Below are 19268 nucleotides of genomic sequence, written 5' to 3' on the forward strand. Positions count from 1 at the left end.
GTCTTTTATATTTTGAAAAAAAATCTCCTAAATATAATTTTTATTTTATTTTTTTAATACTTATACCAATTTAATGAAAATCTTAAATTGAACTTGTCAGTATAAGTAGAGAAAAAAAAAACTAAATGTAGCTAAAATATGTGGTGATCAGAATAAAACATTGTTAATATTCTTTCCACACAGATTGACATAGTGGGATATAAAAATAAACATTTAGAAATAAAAATAAAATTACTCACTTCCAGAGTAATTTACAAGTGCTTCATATAGAACCATAAACATATCGTGTGTAGAATCATAAGGACACAAAGAAGAGGCAAAATAGTAAATACATGCCTGTTATAATGAGTATCAATTTATGATGTAAGCCTCGTAATTCACCTAAAGTTTATGCTTCTCAGTCTCAAAACTTACGGCTTGATTGGTTGATGATCGAGATGGGAGGATGAAGGGCTTGTTGACCGAATCGACGAATGAACACATGAAAGAGCAACTTGAATCTCAAAATTTATTAGTCCACACGAACAAGAGAGTACTAAAGGAATCACACACAATACTCTAATGAACATGACAATATCATAAGAGACTCACTTTTGAAAGAAAAAAAACACACTGTTTATTACTTAATCTCGTAGAAGGCTTAGTATTACAATGTGACTAGAGAGAGCTTATATAGGCTCTTAGGACTAACGGTAACGAGCGAACAAAGAATGAAATTAAATAAATATAGCCGTTAGGCATGAATAGGAAATCCATGGACGAAAAGGAAAGTCTTGTTGCTCTTGAATCTTGAGTGCTTGGAGTGGCAGTTATGTGATTTTGGAACACTCTGGATGCTGGAGAAGGTCTTTAACACGCGGAAAAATAAAAAGATGAAGGAGCCATTTTGCTTTTATTAAGTCAAACTGGTTCGGACTTCGGATAAAGAAAGTTGTGGCTCCACATGTTCTGGTGTGACCACATGTTCTGGTGTGATGTGGTGCACTGAAAGGCGTGTAAGGGAAGTCTGGTGCATGACGAGAGTACCACCACAGCTTCATATATTAATCGTAGCTTGAATATGTTGCAATGGTGACATGAACATGGTCTCCTTTTTTCACTTCCCTAGGAAATAGAGCACAACGAAACCAAATTTTTAAATGAAAACTAAACAATAGAAAACAACGGATGAAAAGGAAGATATATACATACATTCACGGATGCTTAAAACGATGCAGGCTGGCTTTCATAGATTGTAATCGAGAATCGAAAGAGATTATTTCATAGGAGAAAATTGTATGAGATAACGAATATAAATAGAGGATAAGCACAAAAGGGATGGGGATCTTGAGTGGAGAAGATGTGCAAAGGTAAAGAGAAAAGTGTTTATCTTGATGCTCATTGTAATTTGACGTTTGGAATACAGCAGTAAGAATAATGGTTGATGTCTAATAGGTTTGAAGATTGGGGATGATGTGGAATATGTAGCGATTAATTCGGAATAAAAATGTTCATGTTTTGATACTTTTTTTTTTTTTGGTGAATTTCATGTTTTGATACTATTATTGGCAAATTTGGATTTCGGCAAAAATTTAGTATAATGTGGTGTATAAAGCGCACAATTAATGGGGATGTGCCTTTAGTCAAGTAGTTAAGTCCACTTGACTCCGCCTTCCCCACCGGAATTCGACTCCATTAAGTCGCGTTACCCTGCGTAGTAGGAATTGGCTATGGATCGGCCGATCGGGCCTTGTCGATCCAAAGATGTCAAAAAAAAAAAAACGCACAATAAATTTTAGTTAGGTTGAATAGATAGTCTAAGTCAATGTTAATTTCGAATTCATTTAGTTTATTAAAAAACATACTTTGTTCAGGTCAAAATTATCGTTATATTGAAAAGGTGTTTACAAAGGTGGATTTGTTTATGTTTTTTTGGTCTACCACACATTAATTAATAAATAACTGCTGGATTAGTTATCCAAATATTAGGAAAATAGTCTACAAAAGTAACTTCAGAGAATAAAAGTTTATAAGAACGGGTTAAACAATCAGCTTTAATATTACAGAAACGAGAATTGAGAGAAAGCGAAAAGAAAGGAAAATAGACACGGAGCAAACCAAACTCATCTAACAGATTGGAAGAAAGCAGGTCATTCTTCAGGTGACTGTATCATAGATACTAACTCCGAACAATCTGTTTCAAACGCCTGACAATCGATCCTTCTTGAAATGATATTCTTCATTGCCCAAATTAAAGCTTCTATCTCCGAGTGAAGGGGGGGGGGGGGGGGAGGACACCTACGAAAGGCACTTTGCACTTAGCAGTATCGTTTGATCAATTCCTTGAAAACACCAGCATCCTAAACCCATAGTTGGATCCAAATTTTTCCAAGAACCATCAATCTGACATCTTATAGATTGAACTGGGCTTCCCAAAGTTTCCGTAATAGAGCTAGTTTCGAACGGTTCCAACTGAGCTTCTTCTCACATTAATTTTTCACTTAAAGCGTGATTTAAAATATCTGTGGGTTCAGATTGTAATCCTTTGAAAACTTTTTTATTCCTATCTTTGTATATGAACCACAAAATATAAGCATAACAGTAGTTTTTCTCCCCCATCAAGAGTAGATAGTAACCTCCAATAAAGATAATCCAGATTTGAAAATTCCGAGTTTAGAAGAAAAATATCTTATGTTGTTGGTATTGCGGATAATTCCCATATTTTTTTAGAATGAGAGCACTCAAATAAAGCATGATTTATTGTTTCTTCTGCCATCTCACACCTTTTACATGTCATATCACATTGAATCCCTCGATGTGCTAATTTTGAAGTAACTGTTAGGGATCCCGAATCAATTTGCCATAAGAAGTGTTTTATTTTTGGAGGGGCTTTGACTTTCCAAGCTTGTGCTTGTAATGTTTAATAATTTGGGCCACATTCGATCGTTTTTGTCATCTCTCGAGCAACCCGATAACCTGACTTTACTATATATCTTCCTGATTTTGTATGATGCCAAATAAGCATATATGGCTTATAAACTTGACTAATAGTCAGTCCTCTAATGAAATGAATAACCACTGGATCCATAAACTCTTGTAAAATGGGAAGGTGCCATTCTTTAGAAACTAGATTAATTAAATGGTTAACCATCAAACTTGGAAGTAACGGGCCGTGGATTAACATCAGGAATCCAAGGGTCTCGCCATACTGATAGGTTGAAACCCGAACCTAATGGCCATCTGGCTTCCATTTCAACTAGTCTTTTAGTCGAAAAAGTACTTTTCCATCCAAACGATGGAGAGTTTGGTTTTTTTGCATGTAAAGGATAAATATTCTTGAAATATCTACCTTTTAGCACTCGAGCTACTAAAGAGTTCATATATTGGATTAAGCGCCAATACTGCTTAGCCAACATCATTAAAAATATCTAGGGAATGAAAGCCTAAACCTCTTTTTTCTTTATCCTTACACATTTTCTCCCAAGCTATCCAATGGATCCCACGAACTCTCCCATTGGAACTCCACCAATAATTAAAAATAGCACTTGTTAACTTAGATGTTAATTCTTGAGGGAGTTTAAAACAAGACATAACATAGGTTGGGAGTGCCAAAGCCACTGATTTGATCATTGTTTCTTTCCTACCTTTCGACTAAAATTTAGCTGACCAGCGATTAATCCGTTCATTAAGTCGTTCCCGGATATAATTAGTACCTCTGTACATAGAATAAACAAATAAAGCGAAAGGGGATCACCTTGCCGTAAACCTCGTTTGGGAATGATATTTCCTCTAGGTTCCCCATTCAATAAAACCTGATACGAGGCCGAACTAACACTCCACATGATCCAAAAAACCCAATTAGAATTGAATCCCAATCGAGTCATAACCGCCTCTAAAAAGTTCCATTCTATCCTATCATACGCTTTGCTCATATCTCTTTTAATTGCCAAAAAATTCGTTCTACACATTCTATTAGTCCGTAAGCCATGAAACATCTCCTGAGCTAACAATATGTTATCTGTAATAAGTCTCCCTAAAACGAAAGCCGATTGTGTTTCAGAGACTAGCCGAGGTAAAATGTTTTTAAGCCTCAAGCAAAGAATTTTTGAAATTATCTTGTAACTCACATTGCAGAGACTTCTTGGCCTAAACTCTGCTATCCTCTGTGGCCTTTTTGTCTTTGGAATTAAACAAATATTTGTTTCATTTATTCTCTTATCAAAGCTTCCAGTTCGGAAAAAATCTCTGACCAATCCTACCAAATCTTCCTTTCGAATGCCAAAACCTTTGATAAAATAAAGCTGTCATACCATCTGGACCTGGTGTCTTTTCTGGATGCATAGAAAATAAAGCTTTCCTAACTTCTATTTTGGTAACCTCTTTGGTTAGTTCCTTATTCATGTTTTCCGTAATAATTGGAGACACTTCATTTACCATCTTAGCGATGCCATTCGTATTGGAGATCTTAAAAAATTCTTTAAAGTAATTAGTTGCTATCTCCTCCATCCCTCTTTCTGATTCCTCCCAAACATCATTAGGTCCATATAGACCTGAAATCTTATTTCTTACCCTTTTTTTTTTTTGTAGCAGTATGAAAGTATTTGGTATTTTTATCCCCACTTTTAACCAAAAATTTCTGCTATTTTGTTTCCAATAAATTTCTTCTTCATGATAAGCTTCCTTTAATTTATTTGCGATTCTTTTTTATCTCCTCTTGTAGAATTGAATCATCATTCTTCGCTTCTTCCAAAGCCAACTTAAGGGAAAAAATATTTGCCTGGCCCGTCGGGATATTATTTTCCGCCACCATGAAATGGAATTTCTACAATTTTTAATTTTATCCACAAAAACAGGAATTCGAAAATTTCTTGTTCGACTCAACCCTGAATCTATGGCCTCGATAAGACCATCCTTCCCAACCCATCATTTATCGAATCGAAATTGACGTTTCCTTCTAGCCAAAATATTTTTCACAACTCAATAGAATCGGTCTGTGATCAGATCCAATCATATCCACATATTCCACTTTTGAAAAAGAGAACATGTGATGCCAATCCTCATTTCCTAGTGCCCGATCAAGCCTGCATCTCACAATCTGTTGGTTTCTATTACCTCTCCATGATAATTATATTATATATATACTACAGGAAAACAAGCCTTTTGCGACTACTTTTTGTGACTCTTTTGTTGGTCGCAAATATTTACGACGATATTGTTACCATATAGTGACTCTTTAACGACTACGTTAAAAGTAGAAGCATATTTGTCGCCAATTTACGACGCCACGATTAGTCTCTGCTTAGTCGCCAATTACCGACCATTTTGCTACTATTTTAAGACCGGTCCAAAAAAGGTCCTAGTTTGCGACTAATTTGGGACGGAAAGAACGGGGTTACAAAACATCGTCGCTAAAGGGTCACAATATAGGACTTATTTGTTACTTTTTTTTTGTGTCGTCACAAATCCGTCGCAAAGATCTAGTGACTATTTAGCGACTAACACCTGAGACTGGGACTCTTTTCTCACCTATTAGCGACTCCCGATATTTAGATAAACATTTACCATGTTAGATTTTGAATTCTCGTAATATTAGATGTGTTTAGTATGATTTTGACAATTATAGACAGTGAATACATCGTATGCCATACAAAACTTCATGTTTTCTAATGTGATCTCAAATATCTAAAACATTACATAATCATATAAGTAATGTTTACTAATACTTTTGAAATGTCCTAAATTCATTGAATTTCATGTTTTCTCTAATATAAATGATTGATCTTGTTGTGTATTGTAATATTATTGGTTCTAACACTATAAATTGATTTTCTTTGGTTCTAAAACTTTCAAATTCATAAGAATAGGTTTGTGACCCTTAAGAAAATCGTCACAAAACGGTAACTAATTTGCGACGGAAACTTTTGAGAGTTACAAATAAGTCTTAAATTACCCACATATATGCTACTTATTTGCGACTAACACCTGAATTTGAGACGATTTTGTAACCGTTTAGCGACGCTCACGATTTTATTTTGAGATTTACCAATAGAGATTTCTCAATATGTTAAGTTTCAAGGTTTCTACATTAATTTGAACTATTGTAGGTATTGAATCATTCTAATAGCTTAAGTTTTATATGATTTATAGAAACTTTCATAACATTACATCATGGTATATGTAATGTCAACTAATACTTTTGAAATGTCCTAAATTCATTGAATTTCATGTTAAGTTTTAAGGTTTCTATATTGATTTGAATTACTATAGATACTGAATCATTATTATGCCAAAAAACTTTAAGTTTTCTATGGTTTGCACAAGGTTTTGAACATTACACAAGTGTTATATGTAATGTTACTAATGATTTTGAAATTTCTTAAATTTTTTTGCATTTCATGTTTTAACTCATTAGACTAATTGATCTTGTTTTTGTTTTGTATTGTAATTTTATTGATTATAACATATAGATTTTCTTTGTGTCTTAAGTTTTGTAATTTAAGAAAATAAAATTATGATTCTTAAGAATATGTCATAAAAGACCACTTTGCGACTTATTTGTGACTATTTTTAGTTTTCTTTTCAAACTGAATGAAAATTTTGGCTCCGCTTTTTTAATTTGGGTTTGAGACTTAGGATGGTTTTAGACAAAACCCAAAATCAATCGACACTTTAGTTGTATCCAAAACTTAGGTATTTTTCCCATCTGATCTCTTACTTTTCTCTCCTCTTCCTTCAATCCTCTTCGATTTCCTTCTATTCTCTCTTCGAATTTCTCTCTTCTATCTCAATTGAAACTGATTTTATGGCAAATATGGGAAAATCAAGTCGAGGACGAGGAGGGAGGTCAAGCGAAGAAACAGAAACAACTCCTCATGGCGAAATTATACCGAGAACGCCAGATTTGTGAGATGCGGAAACGCGCCGAGCTTAAAGCGGCGGTGGCTGAGCTTGAATGACCATGGGAGCCGGTTCAGAAACCGCCGAATCTATTCTCTGTTTGTGCTGATGAGCAAGTTAAAACATCAATCAAACACACTTGTCGCATCTTAATCTAACTCTTCATGTTTGAGGTTTGTTTTGTTTGTTTTGGTCATATGGGTAACTTAATGATTCACTCGATTTTTCGTTGGTTGATTGTTAATCTGCGAGCCTTTTTTTGAATTAAAGCATTGAACTTTTGATCTAGCTACCATCGATTATTTGAACTGATTGTTCTTTTTATTGTTTACATTAAGGTGGACTGGTTTAACAGATTTCTTTCTCTCGTACATGTGGCCCTACGTCGATAAGGTTTCTTTCTTGTCCTTGTTCTTTCCTGTTAAGTCTGGTAGTTTTGGTAGATTGAGACTTTGTTGGATATGTTGCTTGCTTTAGTCTTTGATTTATGTTGCTTGCTTTAGTCTTTGATTGACTTAATAAAGTTAAACTTGTTGATTGGTATGGTGAAGACATGAGAATCTTCTTGTATTGAAGTTTTAGATTGTCTGGAGTAGTAGGACTCATTAAGAAAAAACAAACTTTTTTAGTTCTTTTATTGTTTAGTTAAGTTTGACTACTTTCGGTCGTTGTATATTTGGATACAAGTCTTTTAGTTCTTACGTTGCTGTGTTGGGTTTATAATATAGGTGGTTGAGGTATCAACTTCAAAGAGTATATTACCAAAGAAAACAGTCATGCAATTTTTCTTCTGTGAGATTTTGGTATTATTAATGTATAAAACATATCTTTTTATAACCTAAGAAAGATATAATCTAATGTGCTGATGTGGACACATTACAGGGTGCAAGGAACATGTTTGCAGCCATTGAACTGCAACGCCAGGTCTGATTAATTGATCCACCTCTCAAAAAAGAAATTTGGGTTAGAGAGATCAACATCAGTTTTTGTTTGTTTTTTGGTAGGTGTTTTAAGCTCTAATCAACATCAGTTTATGTTTTATGCTCTAGGTAAGCGTCAAAATTCTGAATTTGCTGTCAAACTCATAACATAAGGATGCATTTTGGTCAAGACACAAAAGTATAAGAATGGAAAGAGAGTTATGCGAGCTCTTCTGCAGCAACTCTTGTGGAGCTTCAAGATCAACTTCGGCGCACGATTTATGAACACGAGTCTGAGAATGCATGCTGTGATCAGGAACACCGAGAGTCTCAAGCTGAGATGAAGAAGCTTTTCCTCTTCATGAAAGAAAAAAATCCTGAGTTCGAACTTGCTTTTGAATACTGTTTGTTGGTTGTTTAGGATGATCTTTTTGTTAAGGATGATAAGTTTGCTTGATTAGTACTTCAAATCATCATTTGTTTTGATTAATATCATTTCAAAATCCAAAAAGATTAAACCTAAAAGATGAGTTTTCTTAGTTTAGCGACCGTGCCAATATAATTACTTAGAATTAAACCTAAAAGATGAGTTTTCTTAGTTACCATATATTGCATGTTAAGAATATATATATATCAATGGCAAAGAAAGGTGCCAAAATAAGGGCTCAACCTTTTTCACCCGATTATGTTTCTCCAATTGCATCCAGGCAAGCTCAATCTCTGATTCAAGGCAATCTTAGAGCTGCGATTGTTAATCGTAGAAGCTCTGGTGTTACTTACACGGCTCGTGACTCAGCTGTGAATATCTCCTCTAGTGATGAATCCTTCGATAGCTCTCACAGTCCGTTCTTCTTACATGCATCATTTTCATCCAAGTTTAACTCTTGTTTTGCATAATCTAGATGGATCGAATTGTAACGCCTAGAGCTAAACTATATCTTTTTAGGATATCCATCAGGGTATAAAGGTTACAAATTACAGTAAAACCTCTATAAATTAATAATGTCGGGACCGAGAAATTCTAGTAATTTATAGAGGTATTAATTTATCGATAGATTAATAATTATTAATTTATAGAGAGATGATTCTACTAATTTTGTAATTTCTTAAAAAATATTATATTTGAAAAGCAATTTTTTCTTTACAATCAATATCTTTCTGAAACAAATTACAAGTAGAAAAGCAATTACTAAGTTTAGAAAATAACACAAAAAAAATTCGATGTAGTTTTTTTTTTTTTTTGGTATGGTTCGATGTAGTAAAAATATTAGAATTGAATTCTACCATGAATTGATACAAATTGAAGAAAAACAAACAATACTAGAGGCATATTTCATTAATTTATCATATTAAATATATTGATAAATTCACAATTATTAATTTATGATATTAATAGGACCAAATGTTTACATAGGATTTTTAAAAAAAATTATTATCTTATTAATTTATCGATTTGTGTCAGTTTTTACACTAGTCCCAACTCAAATTTGGAAGAATTGATTAATTTATAAAGGTTATTCATTTATCGAGTATTAATTTATAGAGGTTTTATTTTATTGGATTTGGAGAGCAATGTCATTTCAATTTCAAGACATGTCATTCTTAATGAGGATATTTCCTGTTTCTATCTTCTACATTGACAGATGATATACATACTTTCTTTTCTCATATTGCTTCTCCTGTAATTCCTGATGAATCTTTGCCTTTTGCATATTCATCTTCTGATGCACCTCTTCATTCTGATGTGACATCTTCTGAGAATTCTTCATTCTGATGTGACATCTTAATTTTTTTTTTGTTTGAATAATTAAGAGATTCTAGGAGTATAAGAGAATTACGATCTCAACATTAACGGAGAGATACTTATTTAAAATCAAAAGTAATATAATTTGAAAAACCATTAAACCAACCTGACCTTTTTCGGTAAGGAAGAATCCAAAAAGCGTTATAACTTTATATTTTCTATACTATTATTCATTGGTGAAGAGAATTTAATTATAGAGAGATAAAGCTCAGCATTCGTGAAAATATTTACACATATGGTCGGGAGAAAGTGGAACATCAAAACATCTGAAATTTCCTACGCGCATATTTTTTGGCATGTTAGACAGATTGATAAAGTCGTTCAAGCATGTGAATATTCCATTCTTTCCGCATTTTCCACGAAAAGATTTCTTGAATTCGCACAGCCTTTTTCCCTTGGATTCCACTTCTGTTGTGTTATATCAACAAAAAAATATTATTAAAATGAAAAATATTTCGACAAACAACTAATAATACACAAAAAGAAGCTAAAGTTACCTTTAACATGGCTTAAAACAAGGTATGCGAGAATACAATAAACCATAAACGAAACACCACACTTCATGACTTAGAAAATGATAAACGTATTGCCTCTCTTAGGTACAAAAACTTATAGCTTGTCGTATTCTCGTCTGAAATATATAGTTTTTTTTCAACAACACCTACTATTAATATACTAGCAGACGATATGGCTATTAATTAGGAAAAGTTAAAAGATAAAAAAAGAAAGAAAAAAAAAAGAAAGGTGGAGCCAAGTCTACGAGATCAGTGGGATCGGTCTTTATTTTAGAAAATTTATCTTATATAAAATCAGTTTTTTTTTTTTTTACGAAGCTTGGATATGAAAACCAATTAACCAGGTCAATATAATTGCTAAAATGCTATAAGGTGATTTTTCTTTAATAACCCTATTGCATAACAAAGTTAGGAATAAAATTTTCCAAGTGATATCGAGGATCCTCCATTAGTAAATGATATGTAACAATCTTTACCACTTTTGACTCTAGTTTCTAATTTAAGTGTCTTACCGAAATTTTGTTGTTGTTATTGAGTCAATTCATATTAAAAAATAATTTGGAGAAAGATTAAACTTGTTCGAAAAATACAGTCATTTAAGGATGAAAAGGTGTATCTCATACATAAAATTCAGAACTTTGGCATTTGTTGGAAACCTTTCCATATTCGGATTTAGCTCATACTTGGAGACCAGATACCTCTTTGAGTTAGCTTTCGTTTGGCGATAGTTTGAGATCATCTTCAATGATGGTTTAAAATATATGGCTGAATTATAATCTTAGTTTAGGGTATTTTCTCAAATGAACTCTTATTATTATTGCTTGTAGTGTCTGTTTTAACTTATAACCCATGTTAAAAAAATCGCTAGGCGCTAGTCGGGCGGTGAGGGTGGGCCTAGCGCCTAGCAAGAAAATCGTAGATTACACGGGGATTAATCGGGATTAGTTTTTAGTCAATATTTTATATATTTTTAAAATATTTCTAGTACAATTTAAATACTAAAATATTTTAAAACGTTTATCAATACTTTTGCAAAATTACTTTATATCAAAATGACATTCATCCTAAATGGGTATTCAAAATACAATTTAAAGTTCCAACATGTTATACAAAAAATAGTATGGTCTTGATCTAGAGACACACAAAAATTAGTGAAAGGTCACAAAAAAGTGAAGACTACTACTTCTTCCTCGTTTGATTTCTTCAATGATCAAGTAATTAGCATATGTTGGACTTCTTGTTTAGTTAGGCCTTTTTAATTATCTGCAAATGATCAAACAATTGAATCAAACGAAGGATGATAGAAACATCAAGAAAGATTCAAACTGTCACAGTAAAAAAAAACAAGTAATCGAACAACAAGAAAAACACAAGCGTTCTTCACATTCCTAATTAGCAAACAAAGTATAAAATCTAATCTTTTAGGTTTAATTCTAAGTAATTATATTGGCATGGTCGCTAAACTAAGAAAACTCATCTTACTTAGAATTAAACCTAAAAGATGAGTTTTCTTAGTTACCATATATTGCATGTTAAGAATATATATATATCAATGGCAAAGAAAGGTGCCAAAATAAGGGCTCAACCTTTTTCACCCGACTATGTTTCTCCAATTGCATCCAGGCAAGCTCAATCTCTGATTCAAGGCAATCTTAGAGCTGCGATTGTTAATCGTAGAAGCTCTGGTGTTACTTACACGGCTCGTGACTCAGCTGTGAATATCTCCTCTAGTGATGAATCCTTCGATAGCTCTCACAGTCCGTTCTTCTTACATGCATCATTTTCATCCAAGTTTAACTCTTGTTTTGCATAATCTAGATGGATCGAATTGTAACGCCTAGAGCTAAACTATATCTTTTTAGGATATCCATCAGGGTATAAATGTTACAAATTACAGTAAAACCTCTATAAATTAATAATGTCGGGACCGAGAAATTCTAGTAATTTATAGAGGTATTAATTTATCTATAGATTAATAATTATTAATTTATAGAGAGATGATTCTACTAATTTTGTAATTTCTTAAAAAATATTATATGTGAAAAGCAATTTTTTCTTTACAATCAATATCTTTCTAAAACAAATTACAAGTAGAAAAGCAAATACTAAGTTTAGAAAATAACACAAAAAAAATTCGATGTAGTTTTTTTTTTTTTTTGGTATGGTTCGATGTAGTAAAAATATTAGAATTGAATTCTACCATGAATTGATACAAATTGAAGAAAAACAAACAATACTAGAGGCATATTTCATTAATTTATCATATTTCACAATTATTAATTTATAATATTAATAGGACCAAATGTTTACATAGGATTTTTTAAAAAAATTATTATCTTATTAATTTATCGATTTGTGTCAGTTTTTACACTAGTCCCAACTCAAATTTGGAAGAATTGATTAATTTATAAAGGTTATTCATTTATCGAGTATTAATTTATAGAGGTTTTATTTTATTGGATTTGGAGAGCAATGTCATTTCAATTTCAAGACATGTCATTCTTAATGAGGATATTTCCCGTTTCTATCTTCTACATTGACAGATGATATACATACTTTCTTTTCTCATATTGCTTCTCCTGTAATTCATGATGAATCTTTGCCTTTTGCATATTCATCTTCTGATGCACCTCTTCATTCTGATGTGACATCTTCTGAGAATTCTTCATTCTGATGTGACATCTTAATTTTTTTTTGTTTGAATAATTAAGAGATTCTGGGAGTATAAGAGAATTACGATCTCAACATTAACGGAGAGATACTTATTTAAAATCAAAAGTAATATAATTTGAAAAACCATTAAACCAACCTGACCTTTTTCGGTAAGGAAGAATCCAAAAAGCGTTATAACTTTATATCTTCTATACTATTATTCATTGGTGAAGAGAATTTAATTATAGAGAGATAAAGCTCAGCATTCGTGAAAATATTTACACATATGGTCGGGAGAAAGTGGAACATCAAAACATCTGAAATTTCCTACGCGCATATTTTTTGGCATGTTAGACAGATTGATAAAGTCGTTCAAGCATGTGAATATTCCATTCTTTCCGCATTTTCCACGAAAAGATTTCTTGAATTCGCACAGCCTTTTTCCCTTGGATTCTACTTCTGTTGTGTTATATCAACAAAAAAATATTATTAAAATGAAAAATATTTCGACAAACAACTAATAATACACAAAAAGAAGCTAAAGTTACCTTTAACATGGCTTAAAACAAGGTATGCGAGAATACAATAAACCATAAACGAAACACCACACTTCATGACTTAGAAAATGATAAACGTATTGCCTCTCTTAGGTACAAAAACTTATAGCTTGTCGTATTCTCGTCTGAAATATATAGTTTTTTTTTCAACAACACCTACTATTAATATACTAGCAGACGATATGGCTATTAATTAGGAAAAGTTAAAAGATAAAAAAAGAATGAAAAAAAAAAGAAAGGTGGAGCCAAGTCTACGAGATCAGTGGGATCGGTCTTTATTTTAGAAAATTTATCTTATATAAAATCAGTTTTTATTTTTTTTACGAAGCTTGGATATGAAAACCAATTAACCAGGTCAATATAATTGCTAAAATGCTATAAGGTGATTTTTCTTTAATAACCCTATTGCATAACAAAGTTAGGAATAAAATTTTCCAAGTGATATCGAGGATCCTCCATTAGTAAATGATATGTAACAATCTTTACCACTTTTGACTCTAGTTTCTAATTTAAGTGTCTTACCGAAATTTTGTTGTTGTTATTGAGTCAATTCATATTAAAAAATAATTTGGAGAAAGATTAAACTTGTTCGAAAAATACAGTCATTTAAGGATGAAAAGGTGTATCTCATACATAAAATTCAGAACTTTGGCATTTGTTGGAAACCTTTCCATATTCGGATTTAGCTCATACTTGGAGACCAGATACCTCTTTGAGTTAGCTTTCGTTTGGCGATAGTTTGAGATCATCTTCAATGATGGTTTAAAATATATGGCTGAATTATAATCTTAGTTTAGGGTATTTTCTCAAATGAACTCTTATTATTATTGCTTGTAGTGTCTGTTTTAACTTATAACCCATGTTAAAAAAATCGCTAGGCGCTAGTCGGGCGGTGAGGGTGGGCCTAGCGCCTAGCAAGAAAATCGGAGATTACACGGGGATTAATCGGGATTAGTTTTTAGTCAATATTATATATATTTTTAAAATATTTCTAGTACAATTTAAATACTAAAATATTTTAAAACTTTTATCAATACTTTTGCAAAATTACTTTATATCAAAATGACATTCATCCTAAATGGGTATTCAAAATACAATTTAAAGTTCCAACATGTTATACAAAAAATAGTATGGTCTTGATCTAGAGACACACAAAAAATAGTGAAAGGTCACAAAAAAGTGAAGACTACTACTTCTTCCTCGTTTGATTTCTTCAATGATCAAGTAATTAGCATATGTTGGACTTCTTGTTTAGTTAGGACTTTTTAATTATCTGCAAATGATCAAACAATTGAATCAAACGAAGGATGATAGAAACATCAAGAAAGATTCAAACTGTCACAGTAAAAAAAAACAAGTAATCGAACAACAAGAAAAACACAAGCGTTCTTCACATTCCTAATTGGCAAACAAAGTATAAAATCTAAAAAGAAGAACGAAGACGCACCAGAGAGAAAGTTGCAGAATTGTGTAGTGCCGATGTTGAGATTTTAGAGATAAGAGTGGCTCAAAATCAAATCAAATTTTGTTAGGGTTAGAACTAATTTTTGAGAGACGAGATTATGGGATGTGAGCAAAGTTCATTAGGTTTCTTCCATTCTTTTAAGAAAAAAACTTGTTTAGGTTTTGTTAATTTTGTTTGGTTTCACTGTAATGCACGAGTGGAGAGAAGAAGAAAACGTGGATGTGGGTTTCATTAAACCAAAATTCCAAATCCAGAAAAATAAATGGGTTTAATTAATTTTGAGGCCCAATTCGAATTAAAGCCCAAATTTTTAAATTATTAAATCGGCGATTTTCCAAAAAATCGGGTTTACGCGGGGTGTAATCAGTAAACCGATTTCTTAAACCGATTATGCATTAAACCCATCGGTACAGCACCGCCTAGCGCCTAGGCGCCGATTAATCGGCCGCCTAGCCCGATTTTTAGAACAAGGCTTATAACTATCAATCATATTTTTATTTTAAAATATACATAGCTAAAAATTACATATATATATATATATATATAAAATTACATATATAGTTAATATATATAGCTACATCCAACAAAGGTACAACAAAGAAATGTACATTATAATTTAAATTTTATAGATACAGCTCAATCAATCACCCACTTTGTATGGTACTACTATTTTTGATGTCACCACCAAGAGCCAAAAACATTTTTATATATAAAAGGAGGGAAAACGATCTGTGTCCCCCTAGGAAGTTTCATATAGTATCACAACTACACAGAATTCGGACCTCGACCGCAATCCACACAGATCAGAAGTTAAACTCTAGTTTCCCCCTAAATCAAAAGTTTGAGATCTTGGTCCCCAAAATTTTGAATTTCGTGGTTTATCTGTGGTTTACTGTACCGAACCGATGCCAAATCAAAACCCAGTAGAATAAACCGAATTGAAATCCCTAAACCTTTTTTTTTGGTAATTGAAATCCTTAAACTTAATTAAACATAATCGCGCAATGAATTTTGTAACTAATTTCAAAATTTCATTAATTTTCCAAATATATGTTTTATTTATAAGGTTTTATTACGTTAAGATTTGGGTGTCTTTCAATTTTGCCGAGTTCTCCGGCAGCTCAACGATGGTGACTCGCTTAAGACTCGTTTCGAAATCTTCTCGTTACGCCACCGTCAAGTTCACTGAGTCTGTCTCAGCATCATGCTCATGTCGTCTCTTCTCAGCCTCCACCGACCCCAAATCCGAATCTCAACCCGCACAAGCTCCGCCTACGAATGCCGTCACCGGAGACGAAGAGCGACACGAAAAGCTAAGGAATCTCCGAGTTCTTCTCCAGCAGATTCGAATCGAAACGGCACGTGGCGCTCTCTCTTCGCTGCTTCGGTCGGATTCTACGCCGTTCACCTCGCCGAAAGAACTGTTGGAATTGTATCCTTGATTGAACTTGCAAAAGAGAAGAAGAAGCTTCAGAAGATGAAGAAGCAAAGCAAAGAAGAAGCAAGTGAAAAAGAAGAAGATGTCGTGACAGAGAGGTCAACGACAAAGGAGAAGAAAGACAGAGTCAACAAGAGAAGTGGGTTTTTGTGTTTTGTCTTATTGGGCTGATGAAGTTAGTATAGGCCCAAAGTGGTGAAGTATGTTTCTTTGTGGCCCATTCGTAGAATTAACTTATGTATCTTATTCTAGCTAAAGTACTTAAGCTAGAGTAGTTGAGAGTTGTTGGGATTGTTAGTAGCTAGTGTAAGGTTGCTTGTATGCTTAAGTCTAAAGTCTAGAAGTAAGGTCAAATAGTGACTAAGTTTAGAGTCTAAGAGAGTGAGTATGGTGAGTAGAAGAAATCTACTATATGAATGTGTATGTGTGCTTTGTAAGGAGTGATCCAATCAATTATCAATGTAGAAGATTATAGTAAAATGGTTTTTGTTCTTTCTCTCTAAAGACAATGAAACCGTAAATGAGTGTGAAAGATAGAGAGATTGTGAGAATTACAACATGGTATCAGAGCTTACTTGATCTTGGAGCCTGTCAAAGGATGTCCAAGGAAGTAGAAGCTGTGAAGAAGATGGAGACAGCCATCAAAGAAGAAGAGAGCTGGCCGTGAGAAGAAGACGGCAAAGAAAAAAAAAAAAAAAAAAAAAAAAAAAAAAAAAAAGAAGAAGTGATGATGCAGCCCTAGAAGCTGCTGAAGGTGTGTCGGCAAAGAAGAAGCCGTGAAGAAGAGAAGGAGCAAACCTGAGTGTGAAGCTCCACCAAAGCTGAAGATCTTGCAGCCACTGAAGTAAGTGGTTGGTGAGAGAGATGAAGAGAAGGTGCCTACACAAAAGAAGAGATGTGTAAGGCTAGAAGAGAGAAGAGTAAACCAGAGACTATGTCAGAGAAAAATGGAAGGAAAGAGAGGTGGTGACAAGGAAGAGCACTGAGCACCATCAATCTTTCACAAACTGTTCCACAAGACCGTACCCCAAGAGCATCCAAGAAGACAAGGAGATCTCTGGAAGAAGCTGTGGAGATAGTGCGGTGGTGGAGACAGAGTTGTGAAACGAAATTCCTTGCTTGTCCGGCACAGTGAAGGTGAAGCTTGAAGATGCTTGTTGAGGTTGAGAATCCGAGCGGTTCGTAAGCTGAAACGAGAAGGAGAAAGAGAAGCCAAAGTTAGAAAGACCAAAGTGGAGGTGTAAGGAATCAAACAAACCAAATCGGAGAGTGCCGAGGTTGATGATTCAAGAAACCAATCAAGCTAAGGTTAAGAAGACTAAGGTGGAGATTTGAGGAACCAAACGACCAAGGCTAAAGCTAAGGTGATGACTTGAGGAGAAGCCAACCATACTACGGTAGTGAAAGCCGAGGTGGTGGTTCAAGTCAGAGGAAAAGTGTCCTAAAGCTAAAGCAGGTGATGGTTCGGAGAATCAAAAACAGAGTGAAGAGGCTGGTGATCAAAGGAAGACACCAAGCAAAGAAAAAGCTCACCACAGTGGGAGCTGAAGCCGGTTGCAATGTCAGCCGAGCAAGAGACGTGACGAGTGGTCACGGAGAAGAAATTAAATGAGAACGTGAGGAGAGCTCACGTAGAAGATGACTTGAGGAGACATGGAAAACCCTAGAGTTGAAGTGTCCCTGCAAGGAAGAGAAATTGATCAAGGGGTCAAAGAAGACAGAGGGAGAAGAAGAACTTCACGCACAAAGAATCGAGAAGAAGAAGCTCGATGCGCGGAGATTCAAAGCAAGAGGGAGATGAAGGAGGCAAGCTTACTAGTGAGCTGTGCCAAAGATCGTGAAAGGGACTCGCACAGGGAAGAGGCGATTCCAGAGAAGAAGAAGAAGCAAAGGGATTCAAATCCCTAAATTGGAATTGGGGATTTCAATCAAGGATCCAAGAGGGAGTGTTGGAATTGTATCCTTGATTGAACTTGCAAAAGAGAAGAAGAAGCTTCAGAAGATGAAGAAGCAAAGCAAAGAAGAAGCAAGTGAAAAAGAAGAAGATGTCGTGACAGAGAGGTCAACGACAAAGGAGAAGAAAGACAGAGTCAACAAGAGAAGTGGGTTTTTGTGTTTTGTCTTATTGGGCTGATGAAGTTAGTATAGGCCCAAAGTGGTGAAGTATGTTTCTTTGTGGCCCATTCGTAGAATTAACTTATGTATCTTATTCTAGCTAAAGTACTTAAGCTAGAGTAGTTGAGAGTTGTTGGGATTGTTAGTAGCTAGTGTAAGGTTGCTTGTATGCTTAAGTCTAAAGTCTAGAAGTAAGGTCAAATAGTGACTAAGTTTAGAGTCTAAGAGAGTGAGTATGGTGAGTAGAAGAAATCTACTATATGAATGTGTATGTGTGCTTTGTAAGGAGTGATCCAATCAATTATCAATGTAGAAGATTATAGTAAAATGGTTTTTGTTCTTTCTCTCTAAAGACAATGAAACCGTAAATGAGTGTGAAAGATAGAGAGATTGTGAGAATTTCAACAAGAACTCTTCTCCGCCTTCTCGCTATCATCTCCGTCGTTGAAACACGATTTCTCCTACTTGCTTCTCTCCGTGCTATTAAACGAATCGAAGATGATTTCTGAAGCTGCAGATTTGTTCTTCGCTTTGAGGAGTGAAGGTATTTTTCCCAGCTCAGATTCGTTAACACTGTTGCTTGATCATCTTGTGAAGGCGAAACAATTCAGAGTGACTATAAACGTGTTCTTGAATATTCTGGATTCTGATTTTCGTCCGAGTAAGTTCATGTATGGGAAAGCAATTCAAGCTACCGTCAAATTGAGCGATGTAGGTAAAGGTTTAGAGCTGTTTAATCGGATGAAGCACGATAGAATCTATCCCAGTGTGTTTATCTACAATGTCCTTATTGATGGGTTATGTAAAGTGAGAAAGATGAAAGATGCAGAACAGTTGTTCGACGAAATGCTTGCAAGAAGATTGTTGCTTCTTTGATAACGTACAACACGTTGATTGACGGATATTGCAAAGCTGGGAATCCGGAA

The 19268-nt window shown here is 34.0% G+C and overlaps 4 long non-coding RNA genes across 13 annotated transcripts; all 4 read right to left on the reverse strand.

The window, feature by feature from the left end:
* Positions 1–9739: 9739 nt before the first annotated feature.
* LOC110227811 lies at positions 9740–10240 on the reverse strand. The gene is made up of 2 exons (XR_002331496.1): positions 10098–10240; positions 9740–10008 (listed from the first exon to the last, which is right to left on the reverse strand). It is a non-coding gene; the product is annotated as an uncharacterized LOC110227811 (long non-coding RNA).
* Positions 10241–11142: 902 nt separating this feature from the next.
* LOC110227083 lies at positions 11143–12018 on the reverse strand. The gene is made up of 2 exons (XR_002330884.1): positions 11702–12018; positions 11143–11378 (listed from the first exon to the last, which is right to left on the reverse strand). It is a non-coding gene; the product is annotated as an uncharacterized LOC110227083 (long non-coding RNA).
* A 920-nt stretch (positions 12019–12938) lies between these two features.
* On the reverse strand, positions 12939–13459 carry LOC110227773. Its single transcript, XR_002331454.1, has 2 exons — positions 13316–13459; positions 12939–13226 (listed from the first exon to the last, which is right to left on the reverse strand). It is a non-coding gene; the product is annotated as an uncharacterized LOC110227773 (long non-coding RNA).
* Positions 13460–14361: 902 nt separating this feature from the next.
* Positions 14362–18395, reverse strand: LOC110227854. Of its 10 annotated transcripts, none has more exons than XR_002331516.1 (6): positions 18044–18395; positions 17761–17907; positions 17254–17414; positions 17026–17106; positions 16803–16844; positions 14362–14597 (listed from the first exon to the last, which is right to left on the reverse strand). It is a non-coding gene; the product is annotated as an uncharacterized LOC110227854 (long non-coding RNA). The 10 variants fall into 10 exon arrangements; XR_002331519.1 differs by lacking the exon at positions 14362–14597 and adding an exon at positions 15808–16236; XR_002331517.1 differs by lacking the exon at positions 16803–16844.
* Positions 18396–19268: the final 873 nt, after the last annotated feature.

This window comes from Arabidopsis lyrata (genome assembly GCF_000004255.2).
Source record: "Arabidopsis lyrata subsp. lyrata unplaced genomic scaffold ARALYscaffold_6, whole genome shotgun sequence".
Classification (NCBI taxonomy): Eukaryota; Viridiplantae; Streptophyta; class Magnoliopsida; order Brassicales; family Brassicaceae; genus Arabidopsis; species Arabidopsis lyrata.